General features: G+C 43.5%; 1 protein-coding gene across 2 annotated transcripts in view; it reads right to left on the reverse strand.

Annotated features, from left to right (window-relative positions):
* LOC137384985 (potassium voltage-gated channel subfamily A member 5-like) overlaps positions 1 to 16,915 on the reverse strand; it is a 105,009-nt gene that overhangs the window by 21,059 nt on the left and 67,035 nt on the right. The window contains exon 2 of one of the 2 annotated variants that reach the window (XM_068059714.1): positions 4,868 to 4,914. The exons of the other annotated variant lie outside the window; for it this stretch is intronic. The gene's annotated coding sequence lies outside the window, so the exon portion shown is untranslated. Of the gene's footprint in view, positions 1 to 4,867; positions 4,915 to 16,915 lie in introns of those variants that run through there. 2 annotated transcript variants of the gene reach the window in all.

The following is a 16,915-nucleotide window of genomic DNA, read 5'->3' on the forward strand; positions in this document are numbered from 1 at the left end:
AAGTGCTCCCCCACTGATACATCAACCACCTGCCCAGCCTCATTTCCTAAGAGGAGGTCGAGTGTAGCCTGAAGGCATGTACACCAGGTCCAGCCGCTCCCCTAGCCAAGCTATTTTAGTTCAGCTATAACATTGGCATCCACCACACAATGTGGAAGATTACTGACATAGGTCCTAACTATGATGGTGGTGATCTCAGGAGAAATCCGAGTAGAATCATCCAATCAGCACTTTTGGGTGAAGATGCTTGCAAGCACTTTAGCCTTGTCTCTTGCTGGACTCCACCACGGTTGAGGGAGTGGATGTTTATGGAGCGTCCTACTTGTTAGTCACCTTGTTGTCCGCCAGCATTCTTGACTGGATATGATAGGATAAATCTAACATGGTCGATTATTGGCCTATCACCTTTCTAAAAAATCATCAGTAAAGTGATGAAAGGAGTCATCAATAGTGTCATCAAGCAACATAAACTCACCAAAAAATTGCTCAATAATCATCAGTTTGGGTTTCGACAAAGCTACTTGGCTCCAGATCTCATTGTAGTTCGATGCAGATATGGATGCAAGAGCTGACTGCCAGAGGAGAGAAGAGAATTAGTTGGCCTCAATGTCAAGGCAGCAGTTGGCTGAATATGGCACCAAGGAGACTTGAAAAACCTGAATACAGTCATACCTGATACAAAGGAAGATGGCTGTCATTGTCAAGAGGTCAGTAATCAGAGTTCTTCGATATCACTGCAGGGGTTCCTCAGAGAAGCCATTTTTTCAGCAAAACTTGGCATCCTCAGCTGCTTCATTAATAACCTTCTCTCCATCATAAGCTCAGGAGTGTAGCTGTTTGCAGATGATTGTACAACTCCCCGATAACATAGCAGAACATGCCATCGTATAATAGGGCCTGGATTACCACAAAACTTGGGCTGACAAATGGCAGGTAAGCTTACATCACATAATTGTCAAATAATCATCTCACACCATGCAAGTGCCAGTTGAACATCTCAAATAACAAAAAGCCCAGCCGCCATCCCATGTCCTCTAATGGTACCACCATTGCAGAGTTCCAAACCATCAAGATCAAGAAGGTCACCATTGACCAGAAGCTGAACTAGACAAGTCATATCAACTCTGGCTACAAGAGCAGGACAGAGTCTGGTTACACTGCAATGGGCGACTCATCCCCTGACCTCAACCATCTACAAGGTTCAAGCAGGAGCGTGATGGAATATTCAGCAAATGGCTGATGGCTACAACTGCTATTTAAAATTGTAGTCACAGCCCTTCAAGAGCTGCAGATACTGGATTCAAAATAGATTTAAAAAAATCTGTGTGCAACATGTCATCTGGAGTACTGTGTACAGTATTGTTTTCCTTATTTAAGGAAGGACGTAAATGCATTGGAAGCAGTTCAGAGAAGGTTTACTAGACTAACACCTGGAATGGTTGAACAGGCTTGGCTTGTATCCGCTGGAGTTTAGGACAGTAAGAGATGACTTGAATGAAACATATAAGATCCTGAGGGGTCTGGACAGGGTGGATGTGGAAAGGATGTTTCCTCTTGTGGGAGAATCAAGAACTAGGGGTCACTGTTTAAAAAACAGGGGTTGCCCATTTTAGACAGAGATGAGGAAAATTTTTTCTCTCAGAGGGTAGGGAGTCTTTGGAACTCTTCCACAAAAGGCGGTGGAAGCAGAGACCGGAATTTTACGCCATCCCAGCAAGCTGGATGGTAGTGGGGGGGGGGGGGGGGTGACGTAAAACGGAGCGGGAGGCTCCGGGAGGCCTTCCCGACCTGTTCCCTCCTCTGTCCCACTTTACATAGGGCGGGGTGTGGGGGCGAAAAATAGGCCGCCAGCCCCAGGCCAATCAAGGCCCTTAAGTGGCCAATTAATGGCCACTTAAGGGCCTTCACCCGCCTCCATGGGGATTTTACCCATGGCACGCGAGCGTCCTGGAGCCGGGAAAGGCCACCCAGTGAAAGTTTGTGGCCTCTCAGCGCCCCAGGGGTGGGCCTTGACAAACGGGCACAGGGTGCCCAATTGAGGGCCGCCCCCACTTCCCCAACCACCCCAGGACCCAAGACGCCCCCTTCCCACCAAACGACCACTCTTGCCTCGCCGAGGCCGGACCGATTACCCCCGGCGAGGCAACCCAAACTTACCTGCACTCCTGTCTCCATGTCCTCGGCTGGGCTGCAGTCCCAGCAGTGGCCACTGCGCCTGGTGGCGCTGCTGGGACTAAGAGCTGCTGGCCGGATGATTGGCCAGCAGTTCAATAAAGCGGAATTTCCTCCCTCAAGCGGGTGGAAATCCCGCCTCGGAACAGTTGAGGCCCGGGGACCCATAAAATGCGGGACGGATCCCCAGGCTAGGAGGAAGCGGGTTCGCCACCAAGGTTTAAGTCGGTGGCCAGCTTCCGTCCGCCCAATGTAAAATCCAGCCCAGCATCTTTGAATATTTTTGAGGCAGAGGTAGATAGATATTTGATAAGCAAGGGGTGAGAGGTTATCGGGGTAGGCGAGCATGTGCAGTCGAGGTTACCATCAGATCAGCCATGATCTTGTTGAATGGCGGAGCAGGCTCAAGGGGTCCAGTGGCCTACTCCTGCTCCTAATTCGTATTTTATAAAATAATAAAATGATCCTTTATAAATGCTAAACCTATCACAAAGAGGAAATTCTCCCCCACTATTAGCAAACAATGCAAGGCAAAAGGGACTGCTCTTTTTTTTCCAATTTTCTTTTGGTTGCCTCTTTCAGGAGAGCATGAAGAAGTAAAATTGCTGTATCATGAGGAAACGGTGGCATTGACGTCATTTTCATACAAAATGTATCTTCATATGTTGCATGGAAAGGGAAAATAATTATGAGAAGAGAATTCTTTCACATCAGCAAGAGTTTTCTGCTTACTCTGATCATGCATAAACAAAATCACAAATGTTTATTTAAAAAATGTGCACAAGATTCAATGCTGATGCTATCAATTCACTGTCAAAGGATGACTCCGCACAATAGCCTACATTGTTCAAATTACTGTCCAGCCACTATTTAATGAATTTGCAATCATTACTGTACAAACAACTTTATTGCCCCAATAAAATGTTCTTTATTCTCATCCATTTTTACTTATTATTTGTTATCCCAGAGGGCTGTGGATACTGAGTGGTTGAGCATACTCATAACAGAGGATGATAGATTTTTGGGTACTAAGGGTATTCAGGGATATGGGGATAGTGTAGGAAAGGTGGTGTTGGGGTAGATCAGCCGTTATCTTATTGAATGGTGGAGCAGGCTCCAATGGCTTCTCCTATATCTTACATTATTCTCATAATCCAGTAGAAGCAAAAGCAGGATTGAGTAAAATTAGTTGGCACTCCTGACCTTTCATCCTAAGTCTATATCGCTCTCTGTCCCCTTCCCTCTCTTTGTGACAGACACTAATAAGATAGGATTTTTTCCAGAACTTAGAGGCACGTTTGGAGGTGGCGGTGGGGAGGGCAAAACTGGGAAAAGGCAAAAAGATGTTTGGGCTGATGCCCTGATGTGTTGCCACCTCCTCACGTTTTTATCGGAGATGGCTTCAGGGCAGTGACGACAACCCACCAGTTGAAGCCAATTAAAGGTACTTATGGAAGCAATTAGCGGGCACGTTTATAAAGCTATGGCATTTTGCTGGCAGTACACAGGACCCCCGCTGTGTCTGCAGCTCGTCTATTCACAGGAGGTGAGAGCAGAGCAGGAGGTCAGAGCTCCATGAGATTCATATGCAGTGGTCACTTAAAGGACAAAATTGGCAAACCCCCGGACATCCACAGGCAAATGCTTACAATTGTTTGCTTGTCACCTGCAAACAGATCCACCGGATAATGAGGAATTAGCTGCCGGTCCCATCAGCAGTATAATAAAAGCAAAATACTGCGGATGCTGGAAATCTGAAATAAAAACAAGAAATGCTGAAGAAGGGTCACTGACCCGAAACATTAACTCTGCTTCTCTTTCCGCAGATGCTGCCAGACCTGCTGAGTGGTTCCAGCATTTCTTGTTTTTATCCCATCAGCAGTATAGTGCCTCCATCTTATGCTGCCCTCTCGTTCTCCATTCACCTCAGCAGCATACAGCATTCTCAGGGGGTCTGCAAGCCACCCTTCACTTTGGGTGCTCTGATTGACCCTCCCGCTTCCTCAGGCGATGCTCCTGGAGGCAGCTTCTTAGTTGGCCTCCTCTGGGAAGATCGTGACTGATGCCTCACCGCATACACATCTGGGTGCGTAACCCAGAAATCAGCCTGGCGCAGGTTCACAACTCGAATGGGAAAATTCATCCCGAAATCTATTGCTACCTTGAAATACATTCTTTTCATGTGGCGATCTGCAGCTAGTGATCATCAAAGGCTGCAAACACAAATTGCTTATGTTACGACCAGGTGAGAAAGGTGACTAGGGGTCTGATAATGTTGTCACCTGGTCTTATTGTAACAGGGTATTATTTTTAAACACACTGTGTTTTGAGCTCCCACTTTGTGAATCCTTGTTCACAGCTTTCCAATTATAAGGCAAAGAAATGAGCACACCAGGTTTTCTTTAGGTTTAAAGAAAAGTGAAATTTATTAAACCTTAAACTTAAACTCTAATATGGTTAACACCTACAGATATATGACATGCCCACATTAGCATGCACGCGCGATACACATAGGCAAACAGGGACAGAAAAAAGCAGAAGAAAAACAAAATGGAGAGGTTTGAGGCAGCCTCTAAAAGGGGGTTTCTTGTTACTTACTGTTTGTGTTTTCAGCTCGCCATAGAGTCCTTGATTGTAGACAGCTCTTACTTTTCATTGGAACTCAGTATTCTTCTTAAACCTTGTTCACTATAGGAGACTTCTCTCTCTTTGAGGTTCACGTGTCTTCAATGGTTTCTGAAGCTGGTGAGAGCGAGATGAGAGCAGACAGGAGAGAGGTCTTCTTAGTCCAGAAGAAAAGTGCTTTCTGACTTCAAACACTATTTTCTCTGATTTAAAACTCAGTTCAAAACTCTGCAACAGCCAGTTAGACATGTGACTAAACACTGGTCTGACCACATCTGTGTTTGTGGATTCTGCTATCTTAGCAGTCAACCTGGAATGATAGCTCCCCCACCTTCAATGTCTGGTAATCAAAAGTCAATTCTTGGTTAAATGTGTCAGGGCATGGTCCTTTGTCCCTTGTTCCAACGCTGTCTGTTAGTATGCAAATGTATTTCCAGTCAGGGGCTGGCAATTTTAAGTTTTAATGTTCATGCGCTGAAATAATGTATGCCTCAGTCTTGGCAGGTGAGGGGCTTGCCTGACACTTAGATCAGTCGAATGGCCAATAGCCAAGGGCAACCAAACGCACCTGCATACTTTGGTTCCCCTGGGTACGCTACAGAAAGAATTACAACAGTATATAGCCACAGATAAAGCAAGTCTGACATTGGCATTGCAGAGTTTACAATAGCATGTCTGCATGAACAATTTACAGAATGTTGCAGCTTGCATTATTTATCACAATGAGCTGACATGAAAGGATAAATGGAGATTTTACAAATAGATAGTCCTGGGGGGGAACCTTGCCCAGTGGGAGCACTTATGGGAAAACTGCTCCCAAAAAGCTGTGGGGAGCACAGCTGCCACTTCTCAGTCTTTTCTCCCAGCTGGGGAGGCTCCCTGCCTGGACTGTGCATTCATAAAATAGAATTTTCAGAAAATTAGATTACTATTGTAACTTTAATAAGAAATTAGATATCAAAAAGCCACTCCAATTTGAGTGTAAGAGGTAATTTTAGATCCAAATGGAGGTAACAGAATCTGCCTGTAGGCCTGCATGATTAATTCCAACCCACACTCCACCTCAGCATTAAAATTCAAATAATTGGCGCTTCTTTTATGTATGTAATTATATAAAATGACAAATGTAAGTTCCTTGTAGTCAGACACAAAATTCACAAGATGTTTCCAGCAAATTACCAGGACAGATCCGTAGCCATCTTGATTTGGAGTATGACCGTTGACATACAATGGTAAATATTGATGTAAAAGTTTGATCAAACATTGTGACGACGGGAAATAAGGTTTGTGGACAGGAAATGTGCACCCAATAGATTGTATACATGCTTTCCAAATACTCTTTTGTAAAACCTTCACAATTGTGCAGTATCTTTTTTTAGACTTACTTGATCATTTTAAAGAGTTGCAATTCTGTTGCTCATTTGTCAGGTCACTGAATTTGAAAAAAAATTCTGTTACACCACTGACAATCTGTTATCCTTGGTCTGGTACTGTGTCTCCTACCCCAGGCTATGACCAATCCAATTGTCAAAAAGTAACATATATTCACCCCTTTGCCATCCTTAAGAAAGACCTTTAGCAGGACTATCTGGAACTGCAAAACATGCCTTTCTCAGGGTTACTGGACAAAATTCATTTCCTGAATTCATTGACTACACTATCATTTTAAACATTTTTGAAGTATTGTTCTATTGTCAGATATATTTGGGCACTGCAATGCTCTGAACATTGTTTAGTCTGCACATATGGGAACATGCTCTGTCATAAAACCTTTTGGAATATATTTCAACTTAACCATCACTTTGAGAAGTGGGAGTTGGCATTGAAAATGTAGACCCTTTGGAACATCAGGAGGAGATTTTCTATTGGAGTTATAGTGGCTCTCCAGCATGGGCAAATTCTTTCGGATCCACTCTGTTAGCTACATGCTTTAGCCTGCCACTCCCAGATTACATCAGTCCCTATTTAAGCAGATCTAATCTACATCTCCCAAGAGTGACCAGCAGACACAGACTACGTCTGCCCAAACCAACATATGCAAAGGGCATGTGAAAGATGGCCCTTCAACAGATCTCCTGTCATTTGCACCTTAGCAATGCTGTTATGTATGCTTTCAATATTCCTAATGTTCATTGTTGCTATGGCGTGCAGAGAGGAAAAATTAGAACTTTAGAAAGGTTCACATGCAGCTAATTCATCATAGGACAGTCAATTCAACTCCCAAACACCGCAAAATTTAAATTAAATAAAAATCCCTTTGAATATCCTCTGGAACTGCCTTTAAAAGCAACCACGTCAATATGCTGGGCAGGTGTCCACTAACCACTAAACCCATTTTCTATCTCGGCACTACTCCCCCATAAGCTCCCTAACCGGGTTGAGAAACTAGCCGGGCATTGGCCTAGAGTGCAATAGTAATGCTCAATGTTGGTATAACACTTCATCTGAAAGACAGCCCCTCAGATAATGCTGTACCCTCTCACTATTAGTAAAATATAACCTGTGTGCAATGAGATATGCTTTTTTCTCCATATTCAACATGCTTATTGCCTTCAGCTGTGAGGCCCTAAGCTCTGGCCTTCCTTCCCTAAACGTCTCCGCTGTTCTGTGATTGCTTTTAAGAGTGGTGTCCCTTTAAGATCTTAGTATGCTAATGAGCTGAGTACCAGGATGCAGTCATGTACCAGGATGACTACATGCCAGTCTCACTCTGCTACTGTAACACCAAGAGACAAGTTTTGTAATAGCTAGCTTGGTGAGCTGTTTATTAGTTTATTAGAGTCCGAGTGTATCAGGCCTGTGTCCTCAGTACCTTGCTCTACGGCAGCGAGGCCTGGACAACGTATGCCAGCCAAGAGCGACGTCTCAATTCATTCCATCTTCGCTGCCTTCGGAGAATACTTGGCATCAGGTGGCAGGACTATATCTCCAACACAGAAGTCCTTGAAGCGGCCAACACCCCCAGCTTATACACACTACTGAGTCAGCGGCGCTTGAGATGGCTTGGCCATGTGAGCCGCATGGAAGATGGCAGGATCCCCAAAGACACATTGTACAGCGAGCTCGCCACTGGTATCAGACCCACCGGCCGTCCATGTCTCCGTTATAAAGACGTCTGCAAACGCGACATGAAATCGTGTGACATTGATCACAAGTCGTGGGAGTCAGTTGCCAGCATTCGCCAGAGCTGGCAGGCAGCTATAAAGACAGGGCTAAATTGTGGCGAGTCGAAGAGACTTAGTAGTTGGCAGGAAAAAAGACAGAGGCGCAAGGGGAGAGCCAACTGCGCAACAGCCCCAACAAACAAATTTCTCTGCAGCACCTGTGGAAGAGCCTGTCACTCCAGAATTGGCCTTTATAGCCACTCCAGGCGCTGCTTCACAAACCACTGACCACCTCCAGGCGCGTATCCATTGTCTCTCGAGATAAGGAGGCCCAAAAGAAGCTGTTTAATAAAGCTGTTTTGAGATTTTCAAACAACCTGAACTCCAAGCATTTTATTTATGTTTATTTAGAGAGATACAGCACTGAAACAGGCCCTTCGGTCCACCGAGTCTGTGCCGACCAACAACCACCCATTTATACTAACCCTGCAGTAATCCCATATTCCCTACCACCTACCTACACTAGGTGCAATTTACAATGGCCAATTTACCCATCAACCTGCAAGTCCTTGGAAATCAGAGCACCCGGCGAAAACCCACACAGTCACAGGGAGAACTTGCAAACTCTGCACAGGCAGTACCCAGAATCGAACCAGGGTCCCTGGAGCTGTGAGGCTGCAGTGCTAACCACTGCGCCACCCTGTGTTGCATCAGACAACATTAAAAAAAAAAGCTTCTCATTGCATCCGCCTCTCTACTTCACTTTCCTCCTTAAGACGCTCCTTAAAATCTGCCTTTTTGACCAAGCTTTTAATCATCTGCCCTAATATTTCATTATGTGGCTCAGTGTCAAATTTTGTTTGTTAACAATCCTGTGAAGCAACATGGGACATTTTACTACATTAAAAGATGCTATATAAATACAAGTTGTTGTGTCACAAAGCTGCACTTAACCATCACTTTCAGAAGTGGTTGTTGATAGACCCTGTGGAACATCAGGAGGAGATTTTCTATTGGAATTACAGTTGCTCTGCAGCATAGGTAATGCTTTAGGATCCACTCTGCTGGCTACATGCTTTTACCTGCCACTTCCAGATTATACAAAAGCTAGTATTTACACATCCTTGTACTGATTTGTGAAGGTCCACAAGGCTTATCTCATTAATACAAAGTTGAGGGGATCATGATGCACTGAATGGGTCATTCCTTTTACATCTAGGATTTGTAATTTGGTACCAGTGAAGAACATATTTTCCAAAGGGGCACATTTGTTACCTCCAACTGGCTACTAGGGCAAAAGAGTTTTCCAAAATGAACTTAAAATGTAACATCAGCATACAAATAAACAAAATTAATACTGTGTTTTTGATGTAGCAGAAAAGGAAACTCGCCTAAACAGATTTCTATAGCACCAGTGAAAATAATCAAATGTTAAAACTAAGATTTAACCTTTTCAGAAATAACATGACATTTTCTCTATCTCAAGCCTCTAAAAATAGGCTTGCTGTTGAGTGGTGAAGTATCTGTATTCTATCAGTTATTAGCTGATTTTAACAATTGATCCAATCTACACATTTATAAGATAGCTTTTCTGTTACCATCAGTACCATGTTCCTTCAATAGGGGATGGTACTTTAACATATCTGGGATACATAGTAAACAATATTATATACAATGTAATAATATATTAAAATGGTTACATGTGCAAACATTTTATAAGGTTTGTGCATTTGTGATTTACAAAACTCACCTACTGAGGTTTAGGACATGTTCTGAGATATCGGCAAGTCTTACTGATGGTGCTACAAAAAACTCTATGGGCAGAATCTTATCAGCCACACGGAGGCAATTTTGGAGGTGGGAGGGCGGGGAATTTTTGCAAGTTACGTGTTGGGTCCTCTGCCCGACGTGTTCCCACCTCCGAGTGATCATGCCGAAAGCAGAGTCAAATCGGCACCAGCTACCCACCCGGCAGTGGTGGGTAGCCAATTAGTGGCGATTAATTTCCCACTTGGCGGCAAATTGGTGATGCCACCGAGATCTTGCTGATGGCAGACAGGACCCACGCTGAAGCCAAAGCCCGGCAGGTGCCTGGAGATGGTCTCCCGGCGACAGGCCAGGGAATCAATGAGGACTCCTTTAATTTCCCCCTTCCCAGAGACGCAGGGATCACAGGGCCATTGATGTGGCCACAGTCCATCCTGTGGAGGAATCCCCCTCCACAATGATGGCCTGGCAGCTGTGGCCACACTTCATTTTTACAAATTTTAAAATCTTCAGAATGAATGTGCCCTCACGGTCTCCCACCTACACTGGCAGCTCCCACCTCTTCTGCTGGGGCTGCCAGTTGTCCCCAGCCTCAGACACTCCGATTGGTCCTCCCACCTGCGCAGCCTGCCTGCCCTCCTTAATTGGATGGTGAACGCAGAGGTGGCCTGTTAATAGTCCGCCTCCGGGACGATTGCACAGGCAGGTGGACCTCAGAAAACATCGGGTGTGGGGCCTGGAAATGGTCTTGAAGAGAAAATAAAAACAATGTCGCTAAGATTCTGGCCTACAGGGTGATTTTAACTTAACTTGCCCAGGAGTGAAACTGACAGGAATCTGATCAGCCGTTCCCTTTACATAAGGCTTCGGGAATTTTCTCCATTTTCTCATGGAGAGTGCGATGCAGCTCTATTCCCCATATAAGATGGATGGTGAGCCCAACCACATCCTCACCTTTCAGGAGATTACTTGTAAAAGGGTGAAAAGCGTGATTTTTTTTACAGCCGCATTTCTGAGTGTATCAGTTTTGTTTCTGATTCATTCGCTAAATTTCTGACTGCAATTGAAGGATTTGCTTCAGTTCTGTTTGTAAGATTTTTTAATCCTGATAATCAAAAATTAGAATTTGGGAATTTCGACAGGTGATCATTTCTATTTGTGTTTTTGGAGGGCAAAAAAGAGGCTGAAAGGAGAAATGTAAAGTCGGTTTGCATATGACATAGGTTCACTGCTTGCACCCCACTGAGCCAGCTGACAATGTGTGAAGATAATTGCCTTTGCAGGCTCAGATTCACCCCCAGTTGGGTTCAGTAACTGAGTTGAGCTACCTTCTAAAATCTGGCCTGCAGACAAGCTTTACACAGGTACAGCACTGCCATTGACAATGAAGACCATCATCTTTGCTGAACCTTCATATTCAATTAGAAAAAAAATCTTTACAAAGAGTTGTTGGAGCGTGGACTCGTTTGTGCAGCAAGTGAGTGAGGCAGAGACCGTAGTACGTTTTAAGGAAAATTAACTATATATTTGAACCAGAGCATGATACAGAGGTAAGAGTGAGATTAGTTTTGGATTGCTCTTCCCAGCACAGATGCAGTGATCCCAGTGGCCTCCTTGTGTCCTGTAGACTTCTATCATACTGTGGCTATTTCCAAGGGGCCAGAAGGGCACAAGTATTTTTTCACCAGGGCAAACACCTTCATCACTTTCCCCATGGAAAATGGCAGCAGACTCAAAGTAACCCTGTTGAAATACCTTTCTAACCAAGGTAAAAATGTTGATGAAATGAACAGACTGTAAGCTAATTTAGATTCCTTGGGCAAATAAACCAATATATGACAGATATCCTTCAAAGTAGATAAATGCCATGATGGATTTAGGCTGGGGCAATTCCAGGAACATATGTACCATTCAGCATTAACTGTTTAAGGTTGGAAAATAGGAAAAGAACCTTGGGGTCAAGTATGTCAAATATTGATGTTCCCTAACCAGTCTCATAAGACATAGCATACAAGAGTAGGACATTAAGGTATCTGGCTCGGACAGTTGGCATATGTGAGTGTGTTGGGTGTATCTGGTTGTGTAGATACTGTTTGAGGGTGCGGCTGGTATCTGGATGTCTGGGTGTGATTTGACTCAAGGATATCTGTATGTTTGTGTGTATGACTGAGTGTGTAGAAAATGTCTGCGTATCCAGGAAATGTCTCGGTATCGAGGTGTTTGGAGGATATGTGGTTATGGGGAGGATATCGAAGTGTGTGGGTGATGTATGAGTATCTGGGTGGGTTATCAGTGAATGTGGGCAGTGTACGAAGAGTGTAGGTAGTATACGAGTGTGCGTGAGATGCCTGTGTTATAATGGCTCTATGATGTCACATGCCCCAGACCGAGCCTATACAGCATCTGTTCCAAGTGATATGTCATATAGGTGTTTCACCCACTTGATTGTGTTGCATTTCACTATGCTGGGGGTGGGTTGGTGGAGTGCCTCCTCTTGCAGCTGCAATGATGGGAGCACCAGTCCTCATGACACACCTTTCTTTTATTAATTACTTGGGGTTTTTCTATTACCAAATTTATTACAGTGCACAGTATTTTATTATAAACCTGAACAAAATGTACTTTAAAAGTAGAAAATGCTGGTGTCAGAATTGTCTGTTCAACTTGTCACCCAACATTACACAATGAAGCATGAATGAAACTCAAATACCCAAGTTTAACTCTCGAAGGGTAGGGCGAGTTAGGCAGCAAGACTTCCTGACCGCAGCAAAACAAGGCCTGTGAGATTTCATCTCTGGGGCCTCATTTGCATAGCCTGAGTAAATCTCTTGCCCAAAACTGGGGGGTTGGGGGAGGGGTGTTTGGAAGCAACAGCTAGCCAGCAGCTGGGAGCACAATACTGGGTGGCAGGAGACCTCATCCAGCCACTGAAGGAATGGTCCCCAGCACTTGCAGGTAAGTTGTGGGTTGGGAGCTCGGGAGGACCTCGAGATCAATGGAGGGGTGGAAACCTAAGGTTTACTCTTGATAGTCCCTCAACCCTTACCTCTTCTGACCCTAATTCTTCCTATTAAGTCACCCTGGTAGAAATGTCACAGCAGTACAGGCCTCTGGTTAAAATAGTAGCCAGACCTCGATGATGTCATTGGAACCCGATCTGCCTATTTAAAGATGGATCCTGCTGGTTTTCAATGGTTATTCTTCCTGCCTACTCAGAAAAGCAAGTTGCAATGGGAACCCTTGGGCAGCGAGAAGGGACGCCTTGACACCTTTCTCACCTGGTTGTAACAGTCCCTTTCTAATTAATCATCCTCCATCAATTCCTCCTCCTTATGCTCTACTCCTCAGCTTCTTGCCTGATAGGCAATGGCAAGGGTGATTGTCATAACAGCCCGGTCGTGAAGAATACTACCACAACTCTTGATTTCCATTCAACCAAGTACTGCAGGGCTCCACCAGAGCAGTCTAGGCAGTGGAAGCATTGCTTGATGACACTCTGTGCTCTATAATGTTCCTTGTGGCAGAATGGGCCCAGTTAAGGTGTCTGTGAACGTGTACATGGTTCTGGATCGGAGTCATGGGCCAGGTCATGAGTGGAATACTCTTGTCGTCCAGTAGCCAGTATTTGATTTGCCGTGGTTGGTCAAATGCAGGTGGCACAGAGGCCTGCCGCAAATGAAGGAATCTTGACTGCAGCCAGGATAACGGGCATTCACCTGCATGATGTGCTGCCTGTGGTCGCACATCAACTACAGACTGAATGAATGGAATCCCTCTCGGTTGATGTAAATGGCTGAGTTCAAGAGGTTCACAAAAAGCAATGTTCATTAAGTCAATAGCACCCTGTACCATGGCAAAACCTGCAATGTGAGTAAATTGTGCTTGTCTGCCTACTTGTCTCTGGCAAAAGGGAATAAGATGAAACTGTCTGTGTATACAGAGCCTCAGTGGCCTCCCTGATTCGGCAGTGTACTGCAAACTGCAAGATGTTGCTGATATCTCCAGCAGCAGCCTAGAAGAAGCTGATGCATAAGAGTTAAGAGTCATCTCCTTGACAACTACAGGCAATGTTCTCCTTGCCCGACTTTGAGGCTGCAGTTGTGGCTGCAACATTTGGCAGTTATCAGTCACCAACTTCATTTGTGAAGCAAAGACATCTCAAGCATTGGCCCTCACTGATGTTGAGCTAAAAGAATTGCCCCCTATAAAACTCTGGGCTGATACGGCCTTCTGCAGAGAACGCTTGTCCTCCTTCTCTTGCAGCAGCTTGTCTTGCTGTATGTGTCCTCTCTTCATTCTCCCAGCAATACTGAAGTCCCAGTGGAAGCTCTACCAGGTCACTCACGTCTGGAACAACTAGTTTCAGCACAAGCTTTTAAATCAGCTAAGTACTTCAGCACCAGGTATTCTAACTTAAGACAAGTATAGAAAAGCTTCAAAAACAATTGCACCAGCAAACAGCAGAAATAATCCAGCAACTAGCCTCTAAGTACTTCATGATCCCTTTAAATAGCGCTGGTTGCGGGGTCGTTCATTTTGTTTCATGTTTGTTCAAATTTGCAAGTTCAAAACAGGATGTAGGCTAGAACATGAAGTTCAAAAATTGCAGTGCTAGCACCAAATCAGCATTGCACATTGATAAACGCCATGCTCTGCTTGCTCAGCATACTGCCGGCAGTCGTTAGGAGTGCACACTCTAACCTCTTTACCAAGATACCATTTTCAAGCATTAGTAGACCACAGAGCACCTAAAAAAATGGGCACTATTGAGCCCAATTTATCCTGCTTGGAACTTAACTGTATGGTATTATTACTCTTTAATAATATTTGAATATACATACATGTTTTGGAGCTTGTAATATAAAGGTTTATTAAATTTACTGGTTAATTAGTTAACTTTTTAAACTGTTGGATTTAATTGAATTTCTATCTTTTGTCAGTGTAATTAGACATCCTCTACCGACTAACTATGAATAGCAGTTTCAGAAAATTTATGCTGATATCTGAAATTTTATTTAACCAAGACGTGTAATGAAAATATTACCAAGGCAGCTTAAAACTTTCTTAAAATGTGTGGTTTTATTTTTTGGACGTCGTTGGTTCAGGTGCTTCTTTTAGTTATAGAGCATATTATTTACATTTCTTAAGGCAGACAAACAAGGGATTTCAAACTGTGCTGTCAGTTAGTGGATAATCAAAAAGTCATTTCTAAAAAAGTGGTGATTCTTCTGCTAGTCACATCTTGCTAAAACTTGTGCTAAATTTAAATATATTAATCAACACTTGCAATGTGACTATAATATATAATGTATGAGTAATCTCCTAGTTATGCAGCAACAGAAATGGTCTAAAAATATTGTTATTAAAAACTTATCTTTCACTGCGTAAAATTCTATATGAAACTCTCAATTATGTAGGTAGTTCCTCGTAACACTGTCCAACCCATAGTCCTATAAGGAGATCATCCATAATAATAGTTTAATGTAAAAGTTTATTAGGTATAAACGATTGCCATTCACTCCCTAAATGTAATAAGTTGGATTCTTGTAAGTTTCCACTGGTGTGACCCTGTAGACAGGTCTATTTAGCATGGTCTAGATACTTGCACACTTCTCTCAAATCCTTGTAATACATGCAATGCAACAGTTACTGGAATATCCACACACTGCAGTGTCTAACATATTAGGTTGTAGGTAGAATATATTGAAATTGCCCTTCATTCAGTAACTTTATTTGTTCCATTCATCCTCCAGATGCAAAAGGTTGTGCCCATCAGATTACTGCAGATGTCAAGCAGAAGAAAACTAGTAATTTCCTGCTGCTTTTTCAGCTTTTGGGGGATAAACACCACATTTACAAACAGCTGCCAATCTCCAGGTAAATGATCACCCTCTAATTAACCTCAGGGTGTACCTCAGAGGAATTACTTCCCGAATGGTCTTCAAGGTGTGTTATTTACTGCAATAGGATGTTGTGACCTGAAGGGGGCATGTCTTCCCTTATGCAGCAGAATAATACGCAATGTTACATGGTACAATGCTTCAGTCTTTATAAAACAGTGCAGCGTCTGATTTGCCATTAGCAAGGCTACTGGAGATCTGCTAGAGTTTATTTATTATAACATCGAGCTGCAAAAAATAATGATGTGGCGAGGGAGAATTTTGCTGACTGTTTGCAGCATTCTGGTATTAAGCACAAACATAAATCACTGTTACTGAAATCACTGCTGACACTGTACCGGTTAACAATACAAAATATTTTGTTGCGATTTGAATAAATCATTTTATCTCTATTTAAAAACATGAATCCAGCAATATATTAGCATTTGCTAGGTATCTTCTTTCAGGAGCCAAGAATAAATTTAAAGCAATATTTGAGATCAGAATATGGCAAAAAGCATCAGAAAAAGGGGCTTTATAACATAGATGAGAATTAGGATAGATAAACAATCATTGTAGGGGTTTCATCCGTGGAGAGCGCATGTTGCGAATTTGGACAGTTCTCCATAATAGAATCATAGAATGTTTATGGCACAGGAAGAGGCCATTTGGCCCATCGTGTCTGCGCCGGCCAAAAAAAGCCACCCAGCCTAATCCCACTTTCCAGCATTAGGTACGTAGCCCTGCAGGGCTTTAGATGTCATCCTTTAGATGTCCTTCGGAATTCTTGATGCGTGTTCCCAATAGGTAAAGGCAGAAGCGTAAATTTCTAAAACTGCCCCTTATAACTTAACTTCATGTAATGCGGGTGTCTAATAAGTTAGCTCATAAGAAAATAATTCAGAGCTTCTTTTTTGTTCCAAATGTATAAAGATATCAGGGTCGATTTTGACCCTCAATTTGGAATGAGTGTGGGGTTGTCATGAAGGTAATGCCAGTCCCTCCATACTGCCCACACCTGCTCCCCTCCGGCTCGGCTCCACAGAACAGAGTCACCGAATTCATCCCCTCTGCATCATTGATAAAGCTGGGAGAGAGCTTTGTTACATCCCCTCCCTTGTGACCTCTATCACAAGGACAAGAGCAGTAATCTTGAATACCAGTACATGCAAGTTTCCCTCCAAGTCACACATCATCCTGACTTAGATATATATTGCCATTCCTTTACTGTCGCTGGGTCAATATCGTGGAACACTACATAATGTTGTGCGGCGGCATTAGCACAAAGACTGCAACAGTTCAAGGAGAAGGACCACAACCATATTCTCAGGGCAGCTAAAGATGGGCAATAAATGTGGCCTTTCTAGC

Source organism: Heterodontus francisci, chromosome 27 (assembly GCF_036365525.1).
Source record: "Heterodontus francisci isolate sHetFra1 chromosome 27, sHetFra1.hap1, whole genome shotgun sequence".
Lineage (NCBI taxonomy): Eukaryota > Metazoa > Chordata > Chondrichthyes > Heterodontiformes > Heterodontidae > Heterodontus > Heterodontus francisci.